We start from the raw sequence: 20,663 nt of genomic DNA on the forward strand, positions 1-20,663 counted from the left end.
AACACTTTCTATGAAGGTTGTATTTATAATGCCCTATGAATGCACTCATAATGTTTTATAAGGTGTCTATAAAGCATTATAATGGTCATTATTACCATCTATATATATTCACAAGTCGTCATAATCAACTTCATGATGCATTATGACAACTGGTTATGAATGATTATAATTTTAATCTGAATAGTGCATTATAAATATGTCAATATCTGCCTAGTCACTTGTTAATGTTATGATGCATCATAACTACTTTGCTTTGCTAAATGTGCATAGTGATGCATAATGAGTTTTGACTTCGCCTATAGTGCTTTATATCTGTCCGCGTTTATTGAATGCCATCAGATATTATTTTAATATCGTTTTTATGTATATTATTATTATTGTAGAAATGTCATGCTTTAGTCCATGACCCCTGACCTCAGACCCCACCCACCCACCTCCGTCCCCAGCTCCTCCCACTGTCGTAAAGCATTGACTGTATGTACTAATCATAAAGCGTATTTTCTTTCCTTTCTCCGCTGAGTCCTCTCCAGGACAGGTAGGTTGTCTCTCTGTTCTGCTAATGTTTTGTGAACTAATGTCTTACTTTGCTTACATGAAGCACATCGTTTATATATTAATGCAATGGTTTTGAATGGTTTCAATCATTAAACGCAAGATAATGAAAACGATCTAATTTGTGAGTTAAAAACAGCCGTGTCCGGTAACTTTCGTCTAGCTAGCTTAAGCCACCTGCGGGTAATCTGCGGTGCCTGCACGATATGCGGTAACATACTGTCTCATTAGGCTGCTTTAAACAAAAAAACGTGATCTGCTTGTGTGTTTTCAATCAAACCTTTCTGCATAAAAAAGCAAACCCAGCTAGAGCACTAAAAATTTGCCTCTGTTCTTCTTGTAGTTGCTGTCAAACCATCTCCTGACCTCTGACCCTGAATCACCTCACCAACCCAAAGGCGATTTTAAGAGCTACATCTCTAGGACCACGCCGTGCCACTTTTGTGGCCTGTTTCATGTGTTTGTGTAATGTGCTCAGAACATTGATAATCATTCTGATAATGTGTGTTGGTTAAAATGAAAATAAAGTGAACTAAATGCATTCCTTTTGTCTTTACTGTCCAGGCTCTCATTTCATTTATTGTGCCTCATATTTGTTTATAATAGTCTTATATCCACAACACCTCATTTGCACTAATTTACCTAAAGCTGACAAATAACACCTATGATATTAACATTGTGCATATGGGGTAAAGATGCCAGACTTAGTTCATTGCACCTTTTAATTACTCATAGTAACTTATATCTGTTAATAATAGTGTCATATTCTTGTCACTTTACTTAGCGCTGACAATTGGCACTTATGAAATTGCATAGCGTTTTATGACTGTGTGCTGTAGGGAGATGTATACATTATTATAACTTTATTACATATACTTATAACTACGGATATAAAGCACTATAGGCGAAGTCAAAACTCATTATGCATCACTATGCACATTTAGCAAAGCAAAGTAGTTATGATGCATCATAACATTAACAAGTGACTAGGCAGATATTGACATATTTATAATGCACTATTCAGATTAAAATTATAATCATTCATAACCAGTTGTCATAATGCATCATGAAGTTGGTTATGACGACTTGTGAATATATATAGATGGTAATAATGACCATTATAATGCTTTCTAGACACCTTATAAAACATTATGAGTGCATTCATAGGGCATTATAAGTACAACCTTCATAGAAAGTGTTACCGATAATACTTTATTGATTCCCATTGGGGAAATTTAACATACTGGAACCGCTCCACAAAAGTGAAGTCACTGTGGCCTCAACACATGGAGTGGGTGCTCTACCCACTGAGCTAAACACCACCCCATTTATAGTAGCTCATTTGTGTCCTCCGTTTGTTTTTTCTGGCTATGAACTAAATGAGGACACAACCTCAATATAATCTGATGTCTTGTATTCTTTATGAAGCTTTGATTAAATATTTTTTTTAGGTTTACCAGACACATTGGGGTGTATTTACATCAAGTATCAGTCTCGGATCGGTATCGCCAATACCAGCCTGGATTTTACACGGATCGGAAAGGAAATCGGTGGTATCGAACATCACTACTGGCTGCAGTATAGGTCATAAGCACCACCTCCTCCAACACTTTCGCATTGCCCATATCCCCTGTCCATATTTATACAGTCTATGGTTTGGATACATGCATACGTTTGTAATAATTCAGCAATATCGTAACAACGATCATAATTGTTTCTCATGATCTTTTTTGTTTTTGTTTTTTTTTTTTACACATTGTCTTAAGGAGAATATATACTGTTATATCTTCCGAAATTGTAGCACATTTAAAAGGAAATACAGCCTAACAACAATCAATTTTGTTCTTACACTGACATAGCATTTAGAAATTGTTAAATTCTGTACATAAAAATTTGATGACAGATTCGATAAAATGTCTACGATAAAAGAGTGGAAGAGTAAAGTATACCTTGCATTGTCTTGTGAGTTGACACTGAATAAAGAGAAGAGAGAAGAGAAACTGTGGTTAGCCCTAACGCAGCTTTACTCAAAGAACCCAGTGTTACCTTGGAAGTTGCACACAGTAAACAATATGTTTTAATATAAAGTGATGTGAGCTATCTATGGAACAAAGAGTTCAATGTCATATGTCTTGGATTATAGAAAACCCCTGTTCCCTCAGTGATTCTGTTTCACTCTGCCTGTCTGTAAGATCAAATCAAAACCACTGAGAGGTGATATGAGAGAGATCTATAGTGCAGTCCCTGATTGTGGAGGTTTTCACAAAGGTACTGAGGTGAGGTCAAAAGGTCAATACAAAAAAAACATAATGTAAGGATGAGTGTAACACTAAATAATACTAGAGAAACTGTAGGGATCAACTGTGAGGTTAAAGTGGATTTAAAGTTGTGATTCCGCCACACTGTTAAATATTTCACTTTCATTTCTTAGAAGCAGAAAATCAGCAGAAACAAAAACAAGCATATCACCAGCAGAAGCTTTAACCTCTAAAAGCTGCTACCAACCACTTGGTGATCAAACATAGATATGACTATAAACCTGGTTTGAAATATGAAATGATCCACATGACTGGAGGACGATTGAGAAACTCACTTCAATCAGTTTTAATCATTTATCGAGCAAAAAACAGCCAAACATCCCATGTTCTCAACGTTATGACTTTTTTGGTCTTTATAAAAATATTACGCTTTTTTAACCATGAACCTTTGATCATACAAATAAAAATATTAGCTGGTTATGTAGCAGTTTTCCCTTGGTTTAGTAGGCATGTGGTTTTTCAGTTTTGGTACTTGGACGTTCAATTAATTATAAATATATTTGTACTTAATGTCGGCCATAATGTCGATATTACTATAGTAGATCCAAGCTATTTTGTAGTAAATATTGTAAACATATGACAACCCCGTCACCCTTCGTGTCAAAGTGAACAGTATATTAATACTGTCTAATAACCATAACACTACTTCTTTCAATCATTTTCTCATAGTAACAATAACTTTTTTGAACCTAATAATAATATCCATCACAACAATGTTACAATGTATCTAATATGGACCTAATTAAGTTTGGTCATTAATTAGCATAGAAAATGTTTAGTTTGATTAAATTTCAATGCCTTGTGCTGAAGGTAACTGGTAATGCTGCTGTATTATTTATCTGAAAAAAGTTTCTCACGCCCACTTCAATGGAAACCTAAGGTGTATTGTGATATACTCTACATAGACACGCATGAACAAACATTGTTCATAACTTAACTGCATGCACTGGAAAGAAAAGTTGCCTTGACAGCCATTGGCATCTAAAGAGTTCTTGTCTGGAAAAGAACAAATAGGAACACAACAATGAATCCAAAACACTAATTGCCATCTAATTAGACAAAAGTCAATAGTAGTCCGAATACTGATGCTTGTGTCTTTGTATAGTGTGCATTCCAGCATGCCTAGCAGCGGGAGCCACCATAATTATGGACGAACCTGAAGTTTGCATTGTAACTCAATGCTTTATGTAATTAGCTTCTATTACCGCTTTCACATCAAAAATAGCAGGTTGACGCAGGATTTGCAGTCCCAGGTCTGACCTCCAACTGTGAGAGCTGTGTGCCTGGTTTTTTAGACATTTAAGTCCACTGGAACACTGCAAGGTAAACAATGGACAGCATGGTGCGTCCCATGCTGCTCCTGCTCAAACTGTCATTTATCAGGATTTTTTTTTTTTTTTTCGCTTTCAGTTCGTTGAATAGATCAGTCAAACCCCTACTCTTTCAAAAGGCGGCTGGTATTTGAATAAATCGCTGTATTCCACACAATGTCCGATATCTGCCGCCGAATCCCCTCTTCTCCTGGGATGCAGAGCAGCATATGGATCTCACAGTCTTGCCAGTGTGCTGCCATGATCTATATCATGACATAGGGCTAATTCACCTATGCGCTTCCATTAACAATCATATAACACCACATTTTATTTATTTGATTGAAAAAATGGACAAAAAATTCTGCCTTTTAAAGATCGGTCTGGGGGGACCAACAGGAAGACTGATCTAATGGGAGTAGACCACAACTTTGCTCTGTTTTTGAGCTCCTTGCAGCCCAAAAACAAAAAAACTAAAACTACACTAGCTGGCAAACTTAGCTAGTGTCTTTTGTCAGGTCACTTTCGGGAGCTACTTGTCCCCTGGTTAAACATAGCAGTGTGATACCGTCCATCTCAGACTGAACAATTGCCCCAGCCTCCCACCAGCCATGAGTCATGAGGAGGACGGCCAGAGCTGCCAAAAACAGACCGATCAACACTTCAATAAGAGTTATCTGCCTCTCTTTTAGAAATGGACATTCCCAAAAACAAGAATGAGAGATGCTGAGGTTGTCGTCGGTGTGCAGGTGAAATGATACAACAGTTTTACAGATGGCTCCGGAGCAAAAATAACAGGACAGTGTGTGCCAGTAGAGGTGGGTGGATTCAGTTTGGTTCCACAGGCAGAGACAGGCCAAGAAAGAGGGAGGAAATAACAGAAAGAAGAGAGGGATTGAGGAACACAAATTGCATACTTCCAATAATGAAAAAAACAGTGAATAAAATTAAAACCACAGGCGTTTAGATTCAAGCGTGCAAAGTCTGGCTGTCTCAGAAGGCCCTGTGTCTCTCTTGCTTCACGGCTCCCTTGTTTCCTCTTGTTGCTCACCTCTCTCTTCTGTCTATCTTTCGCTGCTTGGCTCTGCTTTAATTATCAGCTGGCTGCCACAGACACTGAGTAACCACTCCTGACAACCAGGTGTGGAATGACAGGGATGCACACAAACACACACATTTCATGCACCCAGTCACACACACACACACACACACACACACACACACAGATTCACACTTTTACAGGATGCACGCAATGGTGTGCCTCCATGAACATAAACAATGGGAGACACCGACAGAAACGAACAATAGGACTTTCTTTGCCACAAACACTGTGGTTCCGCAAAGCGAAGCGGTGGGAGCAGCAAACAATGAGGGCGATGTTGCAGACCGGTTGGAAATGAGAGCGGAGGCGGGCGAGGATTAATTACAGGTGCAAAGGAAATGGAGAGAAGAGCAAGAATGAGAGGACAGGAAGAACATGTGAAGAAGGGGGATTTGAAACAAACAAAAAAAAAAAAACAGCAATACCAAGGAAAGTGCAAAAAGTAACCCTCTTTCAGTAGAGATTCCTCTGTGTCTCTACATATAGGCTGGGATGTGCCAACACCAATGGATGTCTGACACTGCTCCCACATACACAAGACGCAGTGGTTGGTTGTCAGCAAAGGTCCTCTGGCTCAGAGAGAAGTGTTGGACATTTTGAACATTCTTCCATAGACTTAACCCTACCTGAAAGACGTCCAGGTTCACGTTAGCCTATGAAAAGTCTACAGCAGGAAGTGTCAGGGTGTTTGTGACATGTTTGTAATATGTAGCATGGCACTACATGCAGCCTTACGGTTTAGGAACAACTCATTCACTAGATCCCAAACTGATCAAGTATCTGTGGGACGTTCCCCCCAAACACCCACACTAACAACATCCTGTTACCAGAAACCACAGGACAACCTCAGGGGACACATGTCCATTGCTTGATGAGTCACAACTGTTTCGAAGTCACAAGGGAGACCTACACAATATTAGTAAATTGGTCATAATGTTATGCCTGATAAGTGTATAGTGTATTGCGTGTATTGTCCAAGAGACATGGCACATTTTGGACAGTTGGACAGTCTAACACAGGGCCAATTTAGAATTGACAATAAATCAACCACGCACGTCCTTTAGAATCTGTAAGGAAGCCAGAGGAGAGAACTCGGGGAGATTCTACACAAACACGTGTCCAGAAAGCCGGTTTGCACGAACCAGAGACCTTAAATCGCTGAAACCAGGCCTCCACAGCCTCCATCCCCTGGCACGCCCAACAAGGAATCACAACAAACAAGCTTCACAAGCAACAGTGACAGCACCTCCGTCACTTATTAGGGGCATACTGAATATTGAACAGAAGTGTGTATAGTGTGTGTTTTGTATTATTGGTATAGTTCGTAGTCGCGCTAGAGAATAGTGCCGCCTCATGTTTGGCTGCATTCAAGTTGCATCTGCGTTGCATTGCTTTGTCATCGCGTTGCATCACATGGAAGTGCCGAACTTCAAAGAAAATGTGTGCCATACGCGACACTGAAGTAATGAGCAGGAAAATTCATATCGGTTGTTCTCTGGTGTAATGCTCAAAAATTAATAAATGACTGACGGTCTGTGATATTACCAGGTCCCATTTCAAACAGTCACACACTGGCTCCATCGCTGGGACAAAATGAAACGGAGGTAGTTTTTGGAAGTATAAATAAGAAAGCGGGGATGGGCAGGACATTTACATAAATATAGCTCGCAGGGAAAAAATAAGTTCACATTTTGCAGTCAGGGTTGTGTTCATTTCAAATTCAATGTCATGACGCTCGGTTGAAGCATCGTATCTATGGAGATGCCATTAGAACAAACATAATACAACACTATAATCTTCACTACTTGAGGGTGTATTGGAGGTTGTCTCAGTGCAAGTTTTGTTTGCAGATGGCACCAGTACTGAACCTTCATGCATACCGCTTTCCTCCTCTGCGCCGACGCTTGGCAGAAAGGAAATACACAAAAAAGATGACTCGAGCAACTCTGTAATCCAAGTATCTTCCCTACAAATTAGCTGTCAAACTGGCAGATGGTAAAAACGCACAGTGAAAGAGCGAGAACGAGAATGTATGTGATGACGAGAATGTAGATGCAATTAAAAACTGCAGAGATCCACGGCCCCACGTATTCCATAATCTCATTGCGTTGGTATATTCTATCAATTAGCCTTCAGAAACCCTCCGGTGGCAAACACGCAGTTCTTAATCAATCCATTTGATTAAGGCGTGGGCGTGAGACAACTAGTCGATTTTTTTTTTTTTTTTTCTTTTCCCCGTGTGTGATTACTGCTGCGCTGCTGGACCAGAAATGTCAAACGTCTTCTTTCTCTTTTAATCACTTTTGCATAAAAGTCTTCTTTTTTTCTTTTTTTCATCTCATTCCCCACACAAAATGTTCACTTGCGTGCACGCACATAGCTGCTTATCAGTGTGCGCTGTGCGGGATCCAGCCCACAGAGGAACACAGTTCAGGCGCTGCTGCTGCTGCTGCTGCTGTCGCAAAGTCTCAAAGCACAATTACCAAGCCAGCATGGGAATACTGTTCAAAGGACTCTTGAAAAAGGACAAATCACCTTCCTCTTCTAAGGTTTATGTAATGACATTAAGCACAAGAAAAAAAACATTACTCCCATATCAAGCAATGAAATTCACTTTCCACGATACTGAAGGGCAGACGCAGACATTTTCCGAGCAGCACTTTAAAGACTGGAATGTTTCATTTCACCACGAGGTACATGCACGGATCAGGCATAACATTATGACCACCGACGGGTGTAGTAAATAATATTTACAGGGAAACCTTTGGACCTGGCATTCAGTCGCCTGGATGTTACTTGGACAGACCAGGCAACCCCTCCTCATACCCAGTGACGACTTCCTTCTCAGATTCAATTCAACTGAACTCACCGAAATCAGAGATCTCCGTTTTTCAACGCCACCTCCATGCAGATGTTTTTTTTTTCTGACAAGTAAAAGTGAGATGCGAGCGATGCGTTAAATTCTATTCTATTCCGTCCACACCCACTTCAGGCTCCGCTGGCGTCGCTGTTATCTCAGGTATAGCTGCTAGTCTATCTGGAGCACGTAGGGGTTTGGAGATGTGTCTTCAGCAAATTGACAGACGGAAGAAATGTAATACATATTCCCATTTGGTGGATATCATATCTTTTATGATTCAGTCACTGGTTTTCCCTTGTTTATAGACTCTTATTAAATCTAATACTTCTAATCGCTCTGGAAGGCCAATTACAATTAAACTCAATGAAAAGATTTGTGCAAAAAACTCAGTTCTCACTGTTGCACGCCTCCACTAGTCAGTCAAGGTGGCCTTTGACATTTTTGGATATAAAATGGACATCACTGTATATTAGAAACTGGTGTGATATTTTTAAGAATTCACTTATTTTTCCATGTCTTGTTGATGTGTACATGTGCAGATATTGTACATTGCTTTTATTCATTTCATATTATTTTTATATGACTATGTTTTGAAATTATATTTAGACAGAAGAGATGGTGATCGACTTCAGGAGAACAGCAAGTGACGCCAACAGACTGAACAAACTGATCAGGAAGGCTGACTCTGTCATTGGCTGCAGACAGGAAACTTTTGAAGGTCGTGGTTGTGGTGTGTTTTTCTTTTTTTTATGTGCAACTGAGCTAAGCTGACCAAGCAATTTCCCCCGTGGATCAATGAAGTCTATCTAAGTCTAATCATCATGTATCATTGAGTCCAAGTGAATGTGCCAAATTTAAAGAAATCCATCACAGCATCCCTGAGATATTGCAGGCAACGGCTAGTGAGAAGACTAACTGATTATATTCAGCTGTCAGCCACTAAACTTTTTTTGAGACACAGTGTAATTAGCAAAACCTAAATTATGACTTTTACATTTTTGATTTAAAAAATATTAGTTGTCTAGAAATACATTTTCTAGGAGTCAGGTTGTCGTCAGTTCAATAGTGGGTTAAGAATGAGCCACTTTCTTTTAGCGTATGATATAAAGTGTATTTTTCCCTTGTGTGCAATGCTGTAGTACATTTAGATTATCTTTAAACTGCTGAGGGATAGTGGCCAGTTGTCTCGCCCTATATTTGGCCATTTAATGATGGAGGAAGTGGTACAAGCCGGCTCAGTTATTGACCCGAGAAGCAACAAAGGTTTTTTAAACTGATATTCACAACATATTCCCTAGAGCCGTTCCGTATTTGGCCTGTGGATGGAACAGTTCATCTAAACATGAAAAATAAAAGATGGTGTTGACCTGGCCTCCAAATTCCATGTCCATTCTTTGGCGAGTCACAATTGTTTTGAAGACACAAGTGAGACCTACACAATATTAGAGAGGTGGTCATAATGTTATGCCTCATCGGCCGATGGTAACATGAAAACCCTTCTCTCTCCAAGCTGGTTAAAGAAAAATGACTTGATACTAAGGTCCATTTGAATATTAGATGTATTGGCTTTGCATTGTGACTGGAAGTGACCAACCACCTCTGAGGGAGCAGTCTGGGTGGGAGTTGAAGAAGTGCTCCATCGGTGTCAACTCGTCATAACGATTTGCTGGTACTGGGAGCACGGCCTCCATAAATGAGGGAGACAGAAGTCTAAATATAGGTCCGATGGAGGGGGAGCACAAACACTCCACGACAAACACAATTAAGGCTGGGTCAGAGACAGACCAGGAATAGCATCTCATGCACAGGCCCTGAACAAACACACAGAAATGTGCACACAACGTGAATGAATGTTTGAAAGCTAAAAAGTCCTCGGTCCCAGAAAAACCTTATGACAAAAAAAAACATTTGAATCCCATCTGAATTGTAATGTGTTAATATCTGCACCCTGCATGGTTTGGCAATATTTTTGTTGTCAAATGCCCCATGATGGTGGTGAAAAACAATAAAATACAGTTTACTGGGAAATTATATTTACAGTACGAGACTGCCCTGTCTACTTGTCATTTGCTCTGTTCATCAGCTGCATTCCCCGAGTGCCTCTCCTCTACTTGTCAGCCCCCCTGGCACTCAATTCTCCCTGCACCACTGGGCTGCACAGAGAGACTGTGTGTGTTTGTGTGTTTGTGCAGGTAGACTTTCCCTAGTAAGAATATTTAAAGCCTTTCGGGACGCTCGGCTGGATAGCGGAGACAACCCCCGTGCTGCACGAGCGAGTCGGTATCTGTATGGCGGGTGCATGTCATCCTCGTCTCCAGAGGGCAATGAGATGAGATCTACGGGTCAGGGTCAGGGGTGCTAAATTATGAGAACATATTGATCCAGGTAAGCCTTGCAGTGATTGAGGGTTGTTTGTGGACAGTAGCTCACCAACGCCGGGCTTGGAGTGCTGCATTGTTGACAAGATGAAAAATCTCCCAATTTGTCTTGGAAAGTTGATGTGGGACACACTTTCCTCCCTGAGTGCAGCCACTGTTCTAGTATGTGGTTTTAGGGAACAATGTAGCTAAATAGTAGGATCTTAAAGTGCAAATCACTTAAAGTTGCTAAGTGCAATTTCCTGTGACATCAGTAAGGTTTTCAATTGTTACTCCTGATCTGACACAATCGTCTAATATTGTTCAGTGTGTGATTAGACAGAAGAATATCTGAAGTTTCTCCATAACCTAGCACAATCTTAAATGCCAATTTTAAAACTCATTAGGCTAAGCAGCAACACCATGATGTTATTCAAGTTATATTCACGCCTTTAGATGAGAGTGCTCGTGGTCCTCTTAGAAATATATCCTTAGTTAAAGTGATAGTTTTAGTAGGCTGCAGACTGTCCTGCCTTGGACAAGGCAGGGTTCCCATTGTCTGGTCAAATTTTTAACCATTTTTCTTTCTTTCTTTCTTTTTTTATTGAAGGCTTTTAAATAAATGCTCTTTAAACTCAAGTTTAGTGTAGAATGTTTCGAGCCCATAAGCTAACATATTGATGCTATATGCATTACTGCATCCTCCAAACGAAGCGCCACGTTTTGCTCTCCACTCTCTGCTACACATTCAATACTTGGAAATCAATGGCTCCACCTGGAAAAGTTAGCATTGACCATTTTCTGGACTTCTTGTTCATCTTCAATACAAACTCCCTGCCCCGTATCTGTGGTGGAATCAGACATATCCTGAGGAATTCATTAAATACACCATTTTACCTTGAGTCTTATACTTCTTTGAGTAAAGCAGATGTCTACAACTAGATCTGATTAAATTTTGGTCGTCACTGCATAACATTTGGGTGCATGCATAACAAAATGCAGCTTGGCATCTACCCAGAAGTGAATATCAAATGCTATAGGGCCAGATCAAGGTGATATCTTCTTGCTACACAATCCATGGGCACTGAACAAATGTGCAGTGATTAAAATAGCTTGGACATTCCACAATAGCACTGGGTTTTAATCAAAGAGGGATACTTCGGACTTACGTACTTTGTAGTTCAGACTTTTCAAGTTCGACAAGATGATGCAGTACGGTCATTCTATAATTATAACTACTATGAGCCAGTCCATACAAGTTCCCTACCAATGCATCGACTGATGATGTTTCACAAGTCCACAAGAACACAAGCACAGATGCAGGCACAGATGCTAATTTAAGGGCACTTAAACATAGTGTCTATATGTGTCCATTGATTTCTTGTCTTTGAAAATCTTTTGGATTTGTTTTATTAATGTATCCAAAAGATGTAGAAGAGGTTGATGGGTTGGACTTCCCAAAAACAATGAATCAATCATCAATTATAAGCCTTTCACGGTTCCTGTACCACGGCTGTAACCCTTAATGATAAAAATGCTAGCAATTGTTTGTCGTATGCAGACACGGCCAACTCCTCTGCAAACTCTAAAGTTATTGCTAACACACTTGCCTGCACGTGTTTGCAGAGATGTCAACAGGTATTCTGAAACGTAATTCCATCTTAAGAGCTGGAAATTTTCTAAATCAAATATCAACAAGTCTTGCGCTGTGTCAACCTTTACAACAAACGTCTCACCACCTCCACCACTCCGGGAGATTTCAAAACCTTGAATAAAACGAGGTCCATTGAAGCAGTGAGTGCCCAAACTGAAGGTGCATCTGTCACAGAAACTGCTAAATTATTTAACACAGCACAGGAGTAAACAGTCTTTGTCAAAAAGGGAGCTGCAAGTCAAAGCTCGCTGAGGAGGGCAGATGGAGATTTCACAGATACGCTAAAAACATGAATTTACATGCTCAAAAACTGAACTGAAGAATTACCGCAGCACCTCTGTTACAGGCTGGACTAAAAATTAACATAAAGACACTCCGAAGGTTCAGTTTTTACAGCATGACTGTCCAAGGCCAGTGTGAAGATGAGACCCAACCTGAACTTAGCTGCTTTTGGCATTTACATTTAGAAAAAGCCAGAGAATGTCTTAAACTTATAGTGACCTGTTAAGATATATCTAAAGATGTGTTGGATCCAAAACGGAAGAATAAGGTCTGAAGATTTCTGCACAGTTATGTATAATCTAAGACACAGCTTTAAGACACAGTGTTCAAGACAACTGTTTCCATTATTGTCCTAGATTTCTTCAGCTGAACATTTTTTCACAGTGCCCCTGACAAACTGGAATCACTACTCTGGGTGCATCCCAGTGTGTCCTGATGCAGCTCAGGACAGTTATGACAGCCTGACACCGTTCTGAAGAGAGTAATCCTTCTCCTGAGAAATTATATCATACATTTCCATCCCACACGGCATAGCAACATAATGGTACGTTTATCCCATAGGATGTCTACCTCTTACAGGAAAAACATGCAACACGCTTGCATACTAAATATATATTAATTATGTCTCTGTAATGATGATAGCTAGTACTGCTTGAGTAGTGCAAATCATTGGGGTGGGAATTCGCTGACAGCATTGAATTTCTAATGTTGTGTTTTCTTGTAAAGACTTATCCTAACATTTAGTGTGCTTGCATATTACTATCGATATTAGTACTAATTACAGACTAACTTGGTCTCATTCCTCTTTCCCGACTCTTCCTGGCACATTATTATTGGTACCCAATAATGTCCTCAGCTGTAGATCAGTTTTATTTGTTGGCCCGAGGTACAAACAAAATCACTGTGCTCATAAAGACACCATCCCTTAGCTTCACTTGTGGTTAACAAGTCCACGGCAAACCATTAAATACAAGATGAGCAATTGCTTGACCCAAACATTAGAGATGAAAAACATGACAAAGAAGTGACCAGGAAAGAAAAAAAACTAGTAACAATCCCAAGGTGATCCTGTTTGCCTTTCCTCCAAGATAATATCGAGCTCTGCACTGTGGGTCACACACACACAACCCCAGAGCCAATAACTGTGATTGGACTGTGGTCGATTGGCCTGAGGCCCCCCCAAACACACACCCTCGACACCACCACTGTGGGGCCAGAGGAACGTGTCCGATCAGGTTGATTCAATGGATAAGGAGATAATAAGAGGAGGTGACCTTGAGGAAGCGTTTGTTCGGGGGAGCTCACTTTCACCCCGTCGCTCTCACAAATGCTCTCCTGTGTTTACACGGTGACATTCAAGCTCGCTGTGGTCCGTGTGATTCTCTGTTTGTGTTTGCACTCTTTATCAAGCAGCATATGGGAGGTCTTGTTGTTCCTGCTGCAGGCCAGGACCAGCTTCAGAACGTAACATGCTGCTTTCCATAACGATGCCTCCAGAAGCTTCTATCATATTCAGCCTTACCATATTCGCCCTCCCAGAAGGTTCACTATTGTATTCCCCCAAATGAAAAACAGTCGATTAATAAGCCGAGTGTCTTATAATGATCAGGACAGGGATGAAATCTCAGGACATAATGTACATTTCTACCACTGGAATCTAATATTCATCTAATCATGCCATTCACAACACTTTCTCCAGATAACTCTTCTAAAATATTAACCTTTGTTGTTCTTCAATCCCCTACGGCTGTTGTTACATATGGCATGCTTACAGATATTTCACAGCACTGATAAGAAATGAAAAGTTTTATTCCATGGAAGCCCTCAAGGCTTTTATAGTGAATAAAGGTCCTGGTCACTATTAGAGGAATACAGAATATCTTCTACATAGTTAAAGGTGCTAGCTCATAGTCAACTCCCTTAAGACTCTGAAGAAAAAAGTAAAGCCAACAAGAAAGCCACTTTTTTTTTTTAGCAGTGTGTTGCAGGGCAATAGTCCCAACACCAAATATAACAAGCAGAGACCAGCGTGATCAGTTTCGCCCTGGCAACAAAAGGTTTGTGTTTAATTAATGACTGGCACAATACTCAAGTAAGCCTTTGGGGATGTTAGCTATGAGTATTGGCCAAAACGACGTACTTGTGTTTACAGACAGACAATGAGCAACAAACAGGCTATTCTCAACACCAAACAAGCACACACCAAAGAACTGGTGAAACGGTCATAAATAGATCATCCGGCTGAAGGGGCTGGAACCCGCATTAAGCCACAGTAAAACCACACAAGCCCCGCGAGCCGCTGGGTTCAGCTGCAGCCGTGCTGAATGTGTGCCGCTTTACATCTACGAGCCAAGTGAGTTTCCTCTTAAACCCAGGAGCTGGTGATTCCCAGAAGACATCTGGAAGGTTGTAATGATTCATTCCTTCTACACTGCAAGCGCTTTCTGACTGAGCACATACACCTCACCTGACGAAACATCCAAAAAACTTGGGGTTTCCTGCAGAACTGAAGAAACGTCTGAAAGAAACCCTACAAATCCAGTTGCCATGATTTTGGTTTTTTTTAGCTTGTTCTTTGGATATACCCTCACCTGGATGACTAAAAACAGATTACGTTTCTTTTATTTAGCCTCCGACTAAAGTGGTTAGGTTCAAAATAAAAGAAATTTGTCGACACAACATAATATAATTAAATGGGACTACAAACCCCAGCAAATGAAAATGGTTCTGCATGAGCTAATGCTGAATACTATACGAGTCATAAAGCTAAGATTGAGTGTGGGACTATTTGGATGCATTTGTTTTCACTGGTGCATCTAATGAACTTGCAAGCAAGTATAAACATCTCTTGTGTATAAGATGTGAAATGAAGTTTGGATTTAATTTCGCCTGTACTACGCTACAAGTTAAATTACAAAATTGTTCCACCCTAACAAGCAATTTGTCAGGTTTGCACCACACACACATAAAAAAAAAAAAAAAAAAACTGTGCTGGTCTTAGCTCACCAGTCACATTCTTGTTCACCCCTCCCACTGCAGTATCCTTTGAGGGATCCAGGCCTTGGATTGCAACACAGATCCGTTTTAATGTCAGCGTTTGGTCTTATTTCCCACATCATAGTCCCCATTACATCTCATACATTTCAATTTCCCGTCAAAGGCCTGGGATTTGAGTTGGAGTGTGTTGGCAGCTGGGCCTAGTGTGGTACGCTCCCTTTCAGAATAAACACCATATGTAGTTTCAAATTGGGTATGTGGCCGATGTGACATCAATTTCTTGACAGACACTTTCTGCAAAAAAAAAAAAAAAAAAAATATATAATATATATATATATATATATATATATATAATATATATATATTATATATATATATATATATATATATAGGCAGCGATTGAGTCACACAGCCATCACTGGCCTGGCTCTTCAGGAGACATCTTTGCTTTGGAAAGCTTTAAATCTCCAGAGACAAAGATGAAACCGCAAAACTTGCCCCTGTTTTTGAAATTGGCAGATTATGTCAGTATACACCAACCAGGCATAACATTATGAACACCTGGTCACGTGGTCATAATGTTGTGGCTGGTCATCTGTATGTAGCAAAACTGAGAAAAATAGTTTTGAGGTGCTTTATGTATCTACAGTTCTTTATTGTAGAACAGTGAAATAAACCACAGCGTCTGTTGGTGAGGGAGATTTCTTCCCCAGGAAGAAGAAAGTGTGAAACTGGTGCCCCACTGACACAGAGGAGTTTTGGGAAGAAGATAATGGTGGCTGTATGGTGAAAGTAGACAAGTGAGTCAACGCCACTAAATCCCTATCATGCCAAGAGAATCAAGACAAATGGGCAACATCCGTCACATAGGTGACATCTGTTAAATAAGCGCAGCAGACTGATACATTCAATCCACAAGAGGCTCCGTGGCCGGACAGTAGATATATTGACAGCCCCAAACACGTGAATCAGTGAAATAATATATAATTACCCAGAGACCCATTTTACTGGCATCTTCTTTAGTTCCACTAAAACAGGGTTCAGCATATTCACAATTGGCAAATACACCATTACTGGCAAACAGCTCAGCTGAGGCAGTGGAGGATTACTATGCCACTTGAACAGTGGCAAGATGAAAGCCTCAGTCCTTCTCCCACCGGTCACAAATCTCTCCGGGGGTTTGCACTGACAGCCTTGTGGTCGCACGCCTACTCTCTTCACTTGCAGGTTACAAAACCACCAACATGGAGTCTGCAACGAGATCTTGCGTGCTCAGCAAAACTCAAGCTGGGAGGTGAACGAAAATGAGAAGACTTGGCGTGGTGTCAGGGTCTTCACAGAGATGCTGCCGTCTGAATTTTTTTTTTTTTTTGCACGGGGAAAATGAGTAATGAGCAAAGTAGGACTTCTCTTTCTGCTCATTGTAGATTGAGATCAATTGTAATCCTCTCTGGTTTTAAAAGCTACTTCCTTCTTCCACCCAGTCACTATCTGTCTATCCATCTATGCATAATCCCATCATCACTCTATCAAGCCCCTCAACTGTCATGCATAAGTGATTAGATTAATTTTAAAGATCAAATCCTTCTATGAGACCGACATCATCAGTATTTCTATAACAGCCACGGACTTGTACATTAGTTACAGCTCAATATAGGAAAGAAAGCCTTGTAGCTGGATGATCTCACATCTAATCTGCAGCAGTAAACCCCTTTGGTTGAAAAAAAAAAGAAAAAAAAAAGCCTGAAATCAGTTGAAAGAGCGCCCCCCAATGCCCGTTTGGCGGTGTTGATTCCTTGCCTGAGCAACTATTACACAACTACTGTATAAATGTATTGCGCCGACCAGTCACTACTTTCTTGAGCATTCGCATCCTTTATTTCTCTGGAGGAGTCCGCGTGTGCAGGAAGAGTTATGACTGAGAGGGAGAGAAGCTCGCCCGGACCTGTTGACCCGGAGCCACGTAAAGAGAATATACTCATTACCCACTGCGCGTTCGCACCGGACATCTTCATGTAATTGAGGGAGCGCTTTACTCTGATACGAATTCGCCCTTCGCCTCAATGACCGGCCCCGATTTAAAAAGCTCATTACACGTTGCGCACCACTGGCCACGAATAATCAACAATCCCAATAAAGGCACCCCCAATTAACATGTATCTGCCGCTTTCGTCTCTGCGCGCCGTCCAGATCTTGTGTCTTTCCATTTCGAAGTTGGTTTCTCGTTTTGTTGCCAAGGGGTTCTTTTCATCAGAACTGATCGCAATGGTGGTTTTAAAAAAAAAAAAAAAGTGTTTCGCTTGTGAACAATTATAGATCAAGTTTTCTGTGAGAAGACAAGAAGATTCGCCTCCGTGTTCAATATTCCCCGCACCTGATTGCATTTATCCAATTCAACCTGAATTCAACATAATTCGAAAAACAAGAAATAAACAAAGATGGCCAAACTAAACATTGCTCTCTCTCTTACCTTTTCAGACATTAAAGAAGAGCTCCCCTCCAGTTGTTAGCAGGAGAATAAAAAGCCTGGTAATCCGTATATATTAGCTCTACTTTCCAAATTCCTCTCCCCTGCTCTCTGTAACTCCAGAGCCTCTGCTGCGTCTCCGCCGGAGAGGTTTGATATCCGAGCGATTTCTCCCCTCAAACCCAAAGCAAATATCCGTACAGGGGCATTCCTGTGTTCAAAGCTCTCCTGTTGAACGTCTTCTTCAATCCCTTTTTTCTGCTTGCACATACATTTGTAAAATAGCAGTTCACACTGCACAAACGCACAATGAGGGGGAGAACAAATAAGCCGGTGGACTGGACACCTGCGCGCGTCAAACCCGGGCACGACGGTGCGCCTTCGGAATCCACGTGTCTTTCATGTCTTTCCTCCCGTCCGGTATTTTCTGAACTCCCGTGATCATCGACACGGAGGGACTGCCATTGACGAATTTCCAAGAATCCGCATCCAAGTTGACAGGGGGAGTAATGGCTCCATCAGCGCAGACTGACGCGCTGCGCCCCGGAGACTGGAGAGGTTATAGGCGGCTCTGGGTGGCAGGTCGACGTCGTTGCACCGGAAGATATCGGGAGCGTTCGGGGAGAGATAAATGAGAATAATCTAAGAAGACAGACAGGGGTGTCTTTTGGAAAGCTCCCGCGTCTTCCAGCGCCTTATTCTCCACTTTCAATCCATGAATCCGCGGCCCCTGCGAGGTTCCTCAAAAATCGATCTCCTCTGACGACTTCCAGGCAAAGCAGCCACCAGTTGGCTCTAAACTACCGTCTCCCCAAATTCCTCAGCGGAGGGGCAAATTAGGCTTAGTGACTCGAAAAACTGTGAAGCCAGGCATCTCGGAGGACGAGAGGATGCAGACTTGCACTTGCCTGTTGCGGCAGTTCGTTAGGTCCCCGGTGCATATTTCACCGCTTGAGCTTGAGCAACATCGACGGGCTCCGCGGGCGATTTCTCCTCAACGAAAGAAACATGACAGCCTCTGAGACACGGAGCGCTCTCCTGCGAGTGCTGAACGGTCGGGAGTCCGGAGAAAAAGAAGAGGAATCTGGTGTAACGTCATCTATTACTTTTAGTCAACACTGGTTTTTATTTTTTATTTTTTCCACCGAATCCAGGGGCTCCCGTATCTCCACTGAAGGATACAGGTGGGAGGCGAAAGGGCCTTTGAGGTGTTGCAATATTTTTAGGGGAGGTGTACGAGGAGAGAGAGAGAGAAACTGGCATCTAAAAAGAGAGTGAGTGAGAGAAAGAGAGAGGGTGTGGGCAGAAGACTGAGTCTCAGACCAGCACAGTAGACAGCCACCAGCCAGTTCTTCATGTGTTGATTGGAGATTAGAGATGACCTCTCTTTGTAACCACCAAAATAAAACTAGAATAAAACCCAAACATGGGCTCATTACACATGGAAGAGACTGGCAGATGGACACAGGGGCCCCACACAAGGCCTACTGGAGGTCACGGTAATGGGCGAAACATCAAATAACTTGTCATTTCCAATGAACACATCGTTTGATTTTCCACGTCCTCTGTGAAATCTCCGGAGTGATTGTGAAGACAGTGCCTGCAAGTTCAAATCAATTAATTTACCTTGTGACAGTAAATAAATGTCAGCCGCTGCACCGGTCTGTTACCGCTGAATTCACTTAGCCTACTGGGTGATATTGATCTTAAACAGACACTGGGGTCCTTGGGGCTTTGGCTTCATGGCAGATGAAAATGAAAATCCACACAAGCGAGCGTAAAATTCAGTTTGACCCATGGTCTACACCCCAAATGAGAGTAAAAGTGCAAGGACGTTGGCTAGCATACGGCTTTAAGGTGCAAAAAGCTATTGTGTATTGTAGGCGTTCTGTTGCGTTAAGAGGAACCACGACATATTTTAGATTTAAACGTGTAATTCAATTCAATTCTATTCAATGGTGTAGCTACGGCACAGCTGGCAGTAGCTTATTTCGACATTCGACATCTCCGCAATTTTTGAATTGATTGTTTTGGATCAATAAAGATGGAACACAAAAGCTCAGGAGGTAGAGCGGGTCGTCCAGTAATCGAAAGGTTGGCGGTCCACCCCATCGCTAGTCCGTCCGCTGTGTCCTTGGGCAAGACATTTAACCCCAGGTGTAGGCTCCCTGGTGTATGGTTGGTGGTGGTCGGAGAGGCTGTAAAGCGTAAATTGGCAGCCATGTTTCCGCCCCCAGGGCAGCTGAGGTAGTTTACCACCACCAGGGTGTGACTGTGTGAGTGAATGAATAAAAAGTGAATAATTGCAAGTGCTGTGAGCATCTAAAAATGGAAAAGCGCCATGTAAAACCAATGCATAATCATTATTATTATCATAATTAAAGAAAGATTGACTGAGGAGATTCAAAGGAAGAACTTGTACTACTTGAAATTCAAAATTTAAGCGAAAATTTCAGTCGGCATTATTGAAAGTGAAGCAGGAAGTAGAAACACAAAATTATCCCGACTGACAAAAAGAACACAGCGTCAACCAGCATTTGGGTGGAGGTTTTCAGACTGATGAGAGCACAAATGTATAGGCTACGTGCTTAGGTTTAAACCGCAACTTCATTACAACTAGCAATACTACCCTACGTCACTTGAGCACCACCATCATCACACCAACTTTACTAGCCCTTGTAGTTCTGTTGGATCTACATCTGGTTGTCTGGGCCAGGCTTACAGTAATATTTAAAGGGTAAAATATATGTTTTTTGGCATCAAG

The 20,663-nt window shown here is 41.4% G+C and overlaps 1 protein-coding gene across 1 annotated transcript in view; it reads right to left on the bottom strand.

The window, feature by feature from the left end:
• Positions 1-19,167, bottom strand: part of LOC125004483 (voltage-dependent T-type calcium channel subunit alpha-1I-like) — a 228,039-nt gene extending 208,872 nt beyond the window's left edge. The window contains exon 1 of the mRNA XM_047579108.1: positions 17,903-19,167. The gene's annotated coding sequence lies outside the window, so the exon portion shown is untranslated. The remainder of the gene's footprint in view (positions 1-17,902) is intronic.
• Between the last annotated feature and the right edge of the window lie 1,496 nt (positions 19,168-20,663).

The sequence above is a fragment of the Mugil cephalus genome, chromosome 2, assembly GCF_022458985.1.
Source record: "Mugil cephalus isolate CIBA_MC_2020 chromosome 2, CIBA_Mcephalus_1.1, whole genome shotgun sequence".
In the NCBI taxonomy this organism is placed as follows: Eukaryota; Metazoa; Chordata; class Actinopteri; order Mugiliformes; family Mugilidae; genus Mugil; species Mugil cephalus.